Source organism: Lissotriton vulgaris, chromosome 3_1 (assembly GCF_964263255.1).
Source record: "Lissotriton vulgaris chromosome 3_1, aLisVul1.2, whole genome shotgun sequence".
In the NCBI taxonomy this organism is placed as follows: domain Eukaryota; kingdom Metazoa; phylum Chordata; class Amphibia; order Caudata; family Salamandridae; genus Lissotriton; species Lissotriton vulgaris.
The window spans coordinates 548374117-548386342 of record NC_141689.1 but is presented as its reverse complement, the minus strand read 5'-3'; the positions used below and the strand labels follow the sequence as shown (position 1 = coordinate 548386342).

At 43.8% G+C, this 12226-nt stretch overlaps 1 protein-coding gene across 5 annotated transcripts in view; it reads left to right on the top strand.

Moving 5' to 3' along the window:
* LOC147726769 (baculoviral IAP repeat-containing protein 1-like) overlaps positions 1 to 12226 on the top strand; it is a 448780-nt gene that overhangs the window by 117648 nt on the left and 318906 nt on the right. The gene's annotated exons all lie outside the window — the stretch shown is intronic.

Sequence of the window (12226 nt, the reverse complement as noted above, 5' to 3'; positions counted from 1 at the left end):
ATAGGGGAGCCTAACCCCCAGAGGTAGATAACAAATCAGGGGTCATATTCTCGCACCCCGCTGGCGAGTCCACCACTAGCATTGCGGGAAAAACACAGAGAAATGTGCTTGTTTAATACAGGAAGTACAGACTCCTGGAAATGTCAGACACTGAAGCTTTATTACAACTGCATTGTTCTTCTATTCTTTATGTTTGGGGGGTAATGGGGTGGCAAAAGCACATCCTTACTTTATCTCTTCTGGGACTGGGGGGAGCTGTGACTGCCAAAGGGGTGGGGGCGTTTGCTGTTGTTGGGGTAAGGTTGTGGTTGTGTACCTGCCTTCCTACAGAGTCACTGAACATTCCATGCTTCTGCGGCAGCAGGGGAAGCAAGTACAGTATAGAAATGCATGGTTGCGGAACAAAAATGGAAAAGTAATGTATCTGCTATGGCAGCCCCCATGAAAAAAACGATAACCTGGAATGTACGCAGGATAGTGACCTTTGAAAAAAGGAGGAGAGTTTGCCACTCTTCGAAGCGATATAAAATAGCCATAACATGCTTGTGGGAGATACATAGTTGGGGGGATTGCCTACCATGTCTGAAGAACGCTAGAGAGGGCAATTGTATGCTATGTCCTATTCTGAGTTTGCCAGGGGGGTCCTCATGTGGGTGGCCCCAGGGGTCCCATTCCAACATCAACATCACACTGTGGACCCAAAGAGGAGATACCTCATCCTGTATGGGAAACTAGATGGTAAAGAAATATTCAATATTAATGTTTTTGCCCCTAATTATTATTTTTTTTAATATTTTTTATTGATTTCCACTTAACACTCATCAGGTGCAATTATAATCAGCATATAACACGTTGCCAACATTCAAGTACGCTGGTTACAATATCTGTGTGCCAACAAGAGGTTTTACAGTTGCAACGGCAGATGGACTATATTCAGTAGTCAGACTTAAGCGTATGGCGTCTACAACACCTATTTACTGTGTATTTCCCTCTTCATATTAAGCGCCTGCAAAGTAAACCTTTAGACATAATACTGCAGTGCATTGCTATTTCAGTAATAGCAAGAAAGATGGGGATCATTACTATGCACACGTCTCTTATCTCCAGCTGTACCTAACAAGGTATTTAAAAAGTCCAGCAATGTGCTATACTCATTATTGCACATTTTTCATATCCTGTGGTGCATCAGGTCTTTGCCTTGGACATGCGACCTTGGCAACAGCATTGTCTTTCTGCCAGTGTCTTACGCTGTGCAGTTGCTTTATATGAACATTGGACATGGTGCATCCCTCAAGGGGGGGGGGGGGGGGTTAATAACAGAACAGTGACAAAATAATTCCTAACTGGTAACAGGCCTTAACTGTGGGGCTGGTGCTTAAGGACCCTGGGAGCAACTATGGTGTTACTGTTGTCTGTTGTTTATGTACTGGTGCTGTTTGCTAGTTGGGGCTATGGTGCGCTCATGGTTACTTTTATGTGGTAGTTGCTATCTTACACCCCATTGTTTTTCTTGCTGCTTTCTTCAATTAGTTCCCCTCTGTGGTGAGCGCACCTGTAGTGTATCTCCTGCTGATGCTTGAGAGGGGTTTCTGCTCTCTTGTGCGAGGATCAGCGCAGTTAGAATTGCGTCCCAGTTGGCTGCAAGGGGAATCTTACGGATCCTGAGTGTCACTTCTCGCCTGAGCACTGTACTTTCTTCTTTGGTCCAATTGAGCATAGAGTGTCTCCACATCATTATGTGCGGCGGGTTGGGGTCTTTCCTCCGATTTGTGATTAGTCTTATTGCAACTGACATCCCTAGGTCTAAGAATCTAGATGTAGTTTTGTTGTTGCGGTTTCTGCGGTTTAAATGCAGGAGATATATATGCAATTCAAGGGGAAGCGTGTGGCCTGTGCTTTGTTCTAGCACATCCACCACTGCCGACCAGTATTCTGTCAACTTGGGGCACCCCCACACATATATGTAAGAGGTCTGCATCTGAGTGTATGCATCTGGGGCACTTAGCATCTTGGCGTTTAAAATATTGATTGATCTTCACAGGCGTGAGGTACGCTTGGTGGATAACGTAGTATTGTATTTGTCACAGGCACGCATTTCTTGGGACCTCATTAGGACTCGCTAGCACCGCAGCCCATTCTTTGTCTGTGTGTGCCTTCCCATATCTCTCTCCCAGTGTTGGCGAAAGGCCAATAGGGTCACCGCCGTCTGGTTTCTAAAAAATACTGCAAACCATTTAGTGAGATGTCTGCCCCATAACGTGCAGATATTGGACAGTGAGATGTGTCTCTGGCTCGGTAGACATATCACCCCATTTGGCTGTGAGGGATGTTAGCAGGGAGCGGTGCAGCAGAAATTGGCCAGAAGGTAGTCTGTCTTCCTCCACTAGTGTCATGTACGGGACTAGTGCGCCCTCTTGGTAAATATCTCCTATGTCTTGGATTCCGGCCACATGCCAGCCACTGAGTTCAGCTGCTATAGTGATTGTGTTACCTCTGGGTGTCCCCTCCAGAGGCAGGGCTGGAGCGAGTGGTGTGGTTATGCGGGTAATATAGAGTGCTCTGCAGAAGCACTTGTGAGCCACCTTCAGCAGCAGTGAGTTTTGGTGGCTTAATTCTAGAGCACGGGTGAAACATCACTGCTAGTTCCGCGGTCTGTAAGGGGAGTTGTGTTGTTGCTGTGTCTCTTCTGTGACGGTCAGCTAACCATCTGGCAACCCACTGTATTTGGGCCGCTAAGTATTATTACTCCAAATGTGGCACAGCTAGACTGCCCTGGTCCACAGGCAGCTAGAGCTTATTAATCGCCACTCTGTGTCTGGAGTTTCCCCTTATGAAATCCTTCACCAGATTTTCAAGGGGTCGAAAGAAAGACTGGGGAATATAGTGTTGGAGAATCGTAAAGTAGTATAAAAGCCTGAGTAACACCACCATAATTACTATAGCCACTTTGCCAGTTACTGATAGTGGGAGTGTGCCCCAGAATGCCACATGGGAGCTGATTGCAGTCAGTGCCCTGCCCAAATTGCCATCTTGTAAGTCCTTTGGCCTTCTGTACATACGGATGCCTAGATAGCAGAATGTGTCTGTACACCAGCGGACTTGTGTGCCATTGAGTGCTTATTCTGGATCTACACACTGCGCAGTGAAGGGGTATAGGCAGGATTTAGCGATGTTTATACGCAGCCCAGATATGGAGGCAAAGTGTTCCAGTATGTGTGCTAACCTCTGCGGGATGTTATGGATGTCGCTCATGTATAACAGGAGATCATCCGCATATAAAGATATGGTGTGCGTCTCGTCCCCGAGCGTGATGCTACCTCATATCTCCGTACGTATTGCTTCCGCTAGTGTTTTACATGCCAGTGCGAAAAACAGTGGGGACAGAGGGTAGCCCTGCCTAGTCCTTCTGTGCACTTCGACAAGGTGCGATATGTAGGGGCCCGTTTTAACCCTCACAGTAGGGGCACTGTGTAACAGCTTCACCATATTGATGAATTAATCTTTCAGCTGGTATTTATCTAGACTGCAAATAGGGCTCCCCACTCTAGTGAGCTGAATGCCTTCTCTAGGTCTCAATTAAGGCAACCCGCTCTCGCCCAATTGTGTTTGCGAGTACTCTGCAATCCTAAAAAAGCGCCTGAGGTTTAAGGAGGTGTTCCTCCCGGGTACGAGCCCGTTATGGTCGTGATGGACTAGGGTGGGGACCGCTTGTGCCATTCTGTCCGCTAGGAGCTTTGCTAGCACTTTATAATCCACGTTGAGTAGGGCCAGTGGCCTGTATGAACCCAGGTCTGTGGGGTCTTTAAGCAGGACACCAAGTTAGCTTCATTCAAGGACGGGGGAAGGCGTGGCTCATCTATGGCTGCTGTGTATAGATTGTGTAGGTGGGGAGTGAGGATGGTGGCATATGCTCTATAAAATTCCGCCGGGAAACCATCAGGGCCTGGGGTTTTCCCACTCACCAGCGCCATAATTGCTCAACGGATTTCCTCTGGTGTTAGGGGTTCATTAAGCCCCTCTCTTTGCTCTGGCATGGCTTCTGGCAGTTGTATCAATTCTAACAAAGGAATAGTTTGGTTCTCTACCTGGGGTGTCCTGAACTGGTATAGTCCGGCATAGTGTTGTGTCATTACTTTGTGTATTGCATGCTATGAGTACACCCTTGAGCCTATGTTCCTTTTTAGGGCGGTTATGGGTTGATGTGCCTGGTCCTGCGTAATAGCCACACTAGCGTCCTGCCTGCGCAATCTGCGGTAGCATGTGTACCTGCGGAGTGTGCCGCATAATTGTGGCAGCGGAGTTGCTCCAGTAGGTATGCATGTTCCGCTCTCAGAGTTTAGTGCGCACATGTTTCTACATCCCTCCAGTTGCTGTGTTTCATAACTCAGTAGTTTCCCTTCAATTTTGCCCAGTGCTACAGTTAGCTGTTTACGTATGTTCCATTTGGCTCTCATACAGTAAGCTCTGAGTGTTAGCTTGAAGGCATCCCACTCAAGGAGGTAGTCATCTGTGGAGTGTTCGTTGTTTTCAAAGTGGTCTAAATTGCTGTCCCTTGTGATGAGCGAAACACATGGTCCTCTAGTGATGCCAGCTGTAGGCCCCATGTTGGGATTGGAGAGCGCACTGTGTCTCATCTGAGCTTTAGTATCTGGGGATTGTGATCTGAGTGCATATGCCCCAGATACTAAGTATGTTTGATGAGTGGAAGCAGGGCAGGTTATCCGATAAAGCCTTACATGCAGGTCATGTACAGGGGAATAAAAGGAATATATGCGTGTTGTAGGGTTGAGCGCGTGCCAAATATCTATTAAGTTCCAATTCGCGAGCCATTCCGGCAAGACTTGTGCATTAGAAATTGCCTGTGTGCATGTTAGGGGTGGATATGACCTGTCTAAGTTTACATAGATTACTGCATTGAAGTTGCCCCCTATATTCCAGGGGAGTCTGCGCCATTTAGCGAGCTCTCTTGTGAGTTTGTGAAGGAAACCTGCTTGGTCCACATTTGGGCGCAATGTTTTTGACCCTAATGACGACTGCCCATCTTTCTGGCCCAACCTAATGACGATGGCAGCTTCCTGCCTGAGAGCTGACAGGAGACGTTAACTGTGTCCTGGACGGTGCCATGGTCCTAGATCCCCAAGAATCCACACTAACCCCCAGATGACGGATACTTTACGGGATGTCCTTGTTGGCATGCATTTGCTGGATGTATTGCATCAGTGCCACCAGACAACTCAACAGTACTCCTGCTACTCTCCCGCATCTGGAACTTCTACTTGGATAGATTATTGGTTCATTTCTACTGAATTTGGACCTGACGTGGGAGGGATATCTTATTTGCCTAGGTACCTGTCTGATCACTCACTTGTATTGCTAAGCCTGTGTGGGATGAGAGCCTGCTCTGCCATACTTTTGCAGAGGCTTCAAACCTCTATCAGACCCTCCATTCTAGGCCACGCTGTTGGCAGCCCTGGAAAGATACTTCGCAACATACTGGGGATCCGCCTCGACACGAGCTCTTGGATAGGCTGCCATAAAAGTGGTTATTAGAGGTGAATGTATTAAAACATCATATGGGGTACGCTGACAGCTGAAAACAGACATAGCCAAATGGGAAGCAGTGCTGGGCGACCTAGAGAGGGTCTTCCGGGGGCCCCACATATGTTGGAGGAATGGTGGGTGGAGAGGGAGGCCTGCTAACAGACTTTCATCGATTAGAAAAACATCTATACTCCACACACCGTCAATGATCACACCCTCTGCTCCGCCGACCTCGTCCTAGCAGAAACCCTGCGCATCCTTAGCACCAGAGCAGATGGGAGAGCCTTCTCCTACTTCGCAGCCAAGGCCTGGAACGAGCTCCCAGTCAACAACAGATGCTCTCCTACTCTGCAAACCTTCATGAAGAGCCTCAAGGCCTGGCTTTTTGGCTGACCAGGAGCTGCATCCCCTTCCCCCCAGATCAAAATTAGGAGCTTGGTGTCCAAACAGTTTGAGTTGTGTAGGAGCACACCGCAGAGATGTTCACTTTCTCCTCTGCTGTTTGCTGTAGCCATCAAGCCAATCGTGGTGACTCTACGGAGCGGACTTGGCACAACCAATCATGTGGTATCCTTATAAACCGATGATTCCCTAGTCTGTCTATGCCAACCAACAAACTTGATCCCCTTATTGCTAGCAGATTTGAGATTTAGAATACTAGCCGGACTCCGGATTAACCCAGGAAAATCCAAACTAATCCCCATTGGATGATTGGCGAGTATCCAGCAGTCTGAGCTTGCCACAGAAGAGCTATTATGGGTGGGTAAGGGGACAAGATACTTGGGAATATGGCTTGCAAACACACCCTCCGCAAACCTCGATCTCAATATTGGTAGAGTGATAGAAGGGCTCCCTGGATCAATAAGGTTATGGCGGGACCTGCTGTTGTCCCTTATGAGTCAAATTGCAATAATAAAAGTTATCATCCTGCCCAGATGTCTGTACACACCGCAACACTCACATTACAGCATTCCTCGAGGTTATTTCTGAATGCTTGATTAACTGCTGACAGACCTCTTGTGGGGCAATAGGCATAAACTGGTATGTCTAACAACATTACGGAGGACAAGGGGCCGAGGAGATTATAAGTCCTATGCATGGAACTGTATTATATGGCCTCCAAGCCGCAACACGCAGTACAAAGGTTAGATACGCACAACAACTGGGAGACAGATCTTTTGGCAGGCACACACAATGGATACACATTTGCAGCACTATTAATGCTTGGGAAGGGAGTTCCCCCTCAGACCCCATACTTAGTACGGCACGTAGCCGGGACCTGGGAAAACACAGTTCAAAGGGTGGTCTAGCATGCTCCATAGGCTCTTGATATGCCCATCTGGGTGCTACGGCCATTTGCCCGTATTGCGGAATCCATGTCCGTGAGAAGGTGGAAAGAAGGAGGATGCCAAACACTGGGAGACTTATACATTGATGGCAGGTTTATAACACAAGAGAAGGCAGTGGAAGCCTTTGACCTGGGGGCGGAATAATTTTTACAATATGGGAAAATTTCCAGTGTAGTCAAGGAAATATGGCCAGGGTTACCAGCAGAGCCTCCTAAAGGTTTTTCTCAGTTTAGGAGTCCTAAAGTTAGGAGTTCTAACTTTACTGCTCCTAAACTGAGAAAAATGCTAACTTTAAGACTTTTGGTATTCACAGAAGGCATTTAGGAGTCCTAACTTCTGTGAATACCGAAATGAGTAAGTGCCTTCTGTGAATACCAAAAATTAGTAAGTGCATTCTGTGAATACCAAAATGGTAGTAAGTTTAGGATTTTGTCTTAAGTTAGTTCTGTGAATCGGGCCCGTCATATCTGCCTGTAAAGTTATGACTATGTGATATATATAAATGCCAATAAAGTTATCCAAAAAATAAAAAACAGTACACTTGCAGGTCTGTGCAAATATAAGGGTCAATTCAATTGAAAATATGTTGTCTTTAATGGCAGTGTACTACCACATCATGCATACTCCACTCTACGCCATTCCACTGTACTCCACTCTGTCCTTCTATGTACCTCCACACTATACTACTCCACTCTACACCATTCTATTCTATTCCTCTCGGCTCCACTTCATGCCACTCCACTACACTCTGTTACACTCTAGTCTACTCTATGCCCCTTCATTCTGTGACACTCCACTCTACACCACTTCAGGCCACCCTACTCTACTTAATAATACTACACTTTATCCCACTCCACTCTACAACACCCTTTCCCACTTTACACCTTTTTTTGTCTTTTGGCACAAGAAGCCCAGGATTTGAACCTGGCTCCTTATTGTGCATGGTCAGCAGCTGTAACCACTACCCCACATTGCCTATATGAAAGCGTTGCTTGTTGTGGACTCAATGATCTAAGAGGGCATTGAGCTGAGCCTGAACCAGTGTTCTAGTACGAGCTTTGCTAGTGGCTTACCCCCATCTACTATTATCCACTTTGTACAATTACTTTGAAAACCCCAGTTAGACTGCATTGATATACATTTCCTTCCAATTGGCTAGCCATTAACCTCCCACAGAAACACCCACTGCCCCAAATCCATATCAACCTAATACTGTAAAAAATGCACTGTGTGGTAGGTTTCTGAGGCATGCCATTGTGTAACTATTTGCAAATTCTGATTCTGTGAATCAGAATCCACCACTTGTGCCGACAGTTGGCATTTTGTTTAGGGGGGGGAGTTACGTGAACTCGACCCGAAGGTATCGGAGCGCCTTATATGATCACCAGTTGCGTTACAGATGGACACATTCATTTTGTTAGGCAATGGGAAATTAAGTGGTTTTCGCACAATCACAATATGTTGAGCGTCCCTGCTGAGACTTAAACCCGGTTCCCATGCTTCGATGTCAGCCGCTCTAGCCGTTGGGCCACATTGTCTCCATTTGAATTGCATGGGGAAATGTTGGATTCAGGCCCTATATCATGTGCTTAACACCTGTTGTAGTCAGTGTTTTCTCTTTGTGCACACATATGTTGGACACACGATCGGTCACTTACATTGTTAGCAATATGGTTTAGTATGACTTATTTTGTATGTTTTATACAGTATATAAAAATATAATTATGCATACTGGCCGTTTTGCTTTCTGTGCTGTTGGGTTCTTAGTCCTGGCGCCGGGAAACCCTTTGTGGGTATCTGCGCGCATTACAAATGTAATAAAAAAAAAAAATACTAAGAACAACAACTAGTGGGCATGAAATTAAACAAAATGATGTTATGATGCTCATGTCCCATTTGGAAGATTGCCCATTACAATTTACAGGTTTATAGATAAAATGAATACACTTGAACTTCTAAGGATGATTGAAACATATTCTGCCCATCACTACTCGTGCCAGTTGGTATAAGTCATTCACATGCATTGATTTGTCTTAACTCATCATCTTGTTTGCATCCGGTGAGCATATCCATTTTAGCCTGCACAACAACCCACTAAATTGTATTTGCAAGACATATTCTATAACACGTTTCGAGAGAGTGAAGACAATTATTGGGTGTGTTGGTTTCTTTCTCACTGAAGTACTCACCCAATCGATGGGATTTATTTAGAATACCCACTAAAAAATAAACTCGCAAGTTTAAAAACGAAAGTTAATATAATTTTCTGCAACCATACACGAACAATAGTTACAATTAAGTTTAATAACAAATAACAGGAGTATCCCCTTCACACTAATTCTTGCACTAGTTATTTTAGTGTATTACATTTGTTTTCATTTACTATTTATTTTAATCAAAGACAAAAATGTTTGATACATTCATTATCTTCAAATAATGTGTTCCACAAAAGAATAATTTGTATATGTTGTTCAATGAACAAAAATGTATTGGTTAGTTGCAAATACAATTCATATTCAGGATCAAATTTATAAAAGGTTATTCATCACTGTGGTCAGCTGAAGCCATTAGTTGATGTACAATCAGACATTTCAAACAGTCGCCACGTGTGCCAGCAGTTTCACATCTGATAGATGCTTCATCAAGCTGGTTGCAAACTTTAAACAGAAGAACATACAGTGTACAGTATACAGTGATAATACAGGCATAAAAGAGATTTCACGTTAAGTACAGAAGAGCAAGTGTAATATTTCTGACTCATAATAGATAATTGGTACAGGTAAGAAACATTCATCTAATGCACATTGATTTTTTTTATAAGAATAGCTGTTTAAGAAATCTGCTACCACAACCTTACCATATCCTACGTGTTAGCAAAGATGAGACACAAAAGTGACATGCAAGCGTTGGCTCTATATCACGTAACTTGTGTATATATAACACCTCCATTGATGCTGTGTGAAAGGCATCTATTACATGAAAGATGTGCCAGAAAAACACATTGTGTTTTTAAAAAAGGCAAATGAAACTAAATTAGCCTGCAGACTCCTTCTCAAGGTATTACCTTGCAGCTACCAAATACTGTATCAATATTTCACTACCCGAGCACACTCTTAGGAATCATATAAACATCTGATAAACATTTAAAACACATTTCTTTTATCCTCTTGATCTTTATTTTCTTTCTTTCTTGCCCAGCCAGCCAACAAGTGTTTCGTCGTCTGGGGTGCACCCCACGACTTCCTCAGGGCTGGATAATAATACAAATGTAGTTGTAGTGGTTGAAGAAATGCCACACACTCTACATACGTGTTCTTTTAGTGGACACCAACACCGTCCTCTAAATGACATTGTATATGGTGCACTGTGAAATATACTCCCAGTAATTTTTCTTAACCACAACAACAAAAATCAAACAGGACTTTGCTCTGTATTTGAATAGGATACATGTCCTTACATGCTGTTTAACCATTTCGGATTCCAATTGCATGATTTTGTTGAATTGAAGTGGCACATGGTGCAGTGTGTCCATATCTCTAATTGTACTAGTAAGTGACCAGTTTACCTCCTCGGTAGGCCAATGAATAACCCCATAAAGTGTACATTTGGGATCCACATTTCAGCAGTACAAAAAAGGAGTGCTATGCATACCTGTCTTCCTGAAATACTGCTTGTCAATACCTAAATAGTAGTACAACACTTTTGGGTCAAAATGGCCTTACTAATGCGCCCAAATCCCGAATTACAACATTCTGTCAAAAGTTTCATAATGAAACATTCTACCTCCATGTTGGTTATACTTCCATCCCGGCAAACCCTTCAATTTCTATTTCCCTCAGTGGATATTCTGTGTAATGATAATATCATGTTTTAATCCTGATATTACTAGATCATTGGTAAACTGTTAATATTGAAGGTGAGTCTAAAATCTCGCAATCTCACCTTTGAGTCTCTATTGCTGCAGATCATAAATGTCCTCTGCATTCAATTATCATTGCATAATATATTTGTATGTATTTAGACATCCATTGATATTTGTAGGTGTGTTCCCACAGTAAGCAGGGGAAGTCAGACTGCTAGCTACATATGTCTAGTTACCTAATCGCAAGTATTCTTACCTACAGCTGAGAACACCTGTAAGCGTCCCGCCAGCTTTCTTATCTCCGCCTGTGTGTGTGTCTCCTAACAGGATATGCCGCTCTAGCCTCCAAAAAAATATTGTCGGCAGATGGAAGCCGCACTAGTGCGCGCTTCAATACAGCCAGAACCGGGTGCCATATTGGTTGGAAATGTACATCTGAATTGTAGCGTCTGGGTAACCTATATATACACCATGTGCTGTGTCTGTAACTCCATTATATGTCCACATGACTGAGACTTTGATATCTCAGAGAATATAGCCTCATTGGGCTTCATAAATCAAGATAAGCATTTCCTATGTACAAAAGGACATGGCATTATCGCATTAGAGAATCAGCCCGTATGGCTTCGCCCTCAATAAATCTTTCACTCTGAAGCTGCTCTAACGCACGTTTCAAAATTGAAGCCACACCCTTAACATGTTTTCATACGGCCTGAAAGGGTCCCCTATTGGATGAGTGATTCTTTCTCCGCCCAAATGATCCAGCTAGTATTTTTACAACCTCTAAATGCATATTCATGCTTATACATCAAGCTGTGTGTCCAAGTGTATGCATTTCTGCATCAAGTCCCACTCCCATCCATTGTTCTTGATCATATTCTCATTGGAGGAGTAAAAATCCAATGTTAGAATCCACAGTCATATGATTAAAATGCATTGTTTGTCCATATATTTATGATAAAAATTAGAACCATGTTCTGATGCTTAAAATAAAAATTTTCATACTCATATTCATGTTTACTCCTATACATTGATCCTCCTGAAACAAATAGCTTGTGTTTCTCATACATTCATCACAATGTTGTTATACATACATTGTATCACATGTATATTGTACTGCCATTATCACCTAAACATATTCACAAATCCACATGTATTCCCCAAGAATATATTGCAATTCTTGATCAGTATTTAGACTATGTTACACAGCCCCAAGACACATTATAAATGTAGCTTCCCCACGTCTAAGGGTCAGTTCCCTGTTTCCCCCTCTGAGGTCTGGTTCAACATGATCCATGTCAAAAAAGTGAAATGTTTGTGTGGACTCTGCGCCTTGCATTCCATTACATGCATTGCCATTGGATATATAGTATCCTGATGTTTCACTGCTCTGATGTGTTCATTCATCCGTTCTTTGAGTGCTCTTATGGTGCTACCTACATATGTGCGTTTGCATTCACACTCCAAAATATAT